Genomic DNA, 385 nt, shown 5'->3' with positions numbered 1-385 from the left:
TCAAAAGCAGCTGCACCGTGGGGGAGATTAAAGCCTTTGCCGCCTTCCAATCAAATGGGAGCTCGAGGTGATTGGAGGGTCAAGGGGATGTGACGCGTCCCGCGCTGCCGCCGCCGCCGCCGCCGCCGCCGCCAGGACTCTCAGAGCTGGTTTTAATGGGCAGCTCTCTCTCTCCACCACCCCCCTGCGTGTCCCCTCCCTCGTTCTTGCTCGGAGGACTAGATGGACATTTATTCTGAGTTTGCCATCTGCCGCCTCCCTCTTTTTTTTCCTCCTTGTCATTCGTCCTTTTCCCAGCTCGAAAATAAACTGAAACCTTCTTTTGGAGGTGTGTGTGTGTGTGTGTGTGTGTGTGTGTGTGTGTGTGTGTGTGTGTGTGTGTGAT

This window comes from Fukomys damarensis, unplaced genomic scaffold (genome assembly GCF_012274545.1).
Source record: "Fukomys damarensis isolate Sample0158 unplaced genomic scaffold, DMR_v1.0_HiC HiC_scaffold_20, whole genome shotgun sequence".
Taxonomy (NCBI): Eukaryota; Metazoa; Chordata; class Mammalia; order Rodentia; family Bathyergidae; genus Fukomys; species Fukomys damarensis.
Note: the sequence above shows the minus strand (reverse complement) of the source record.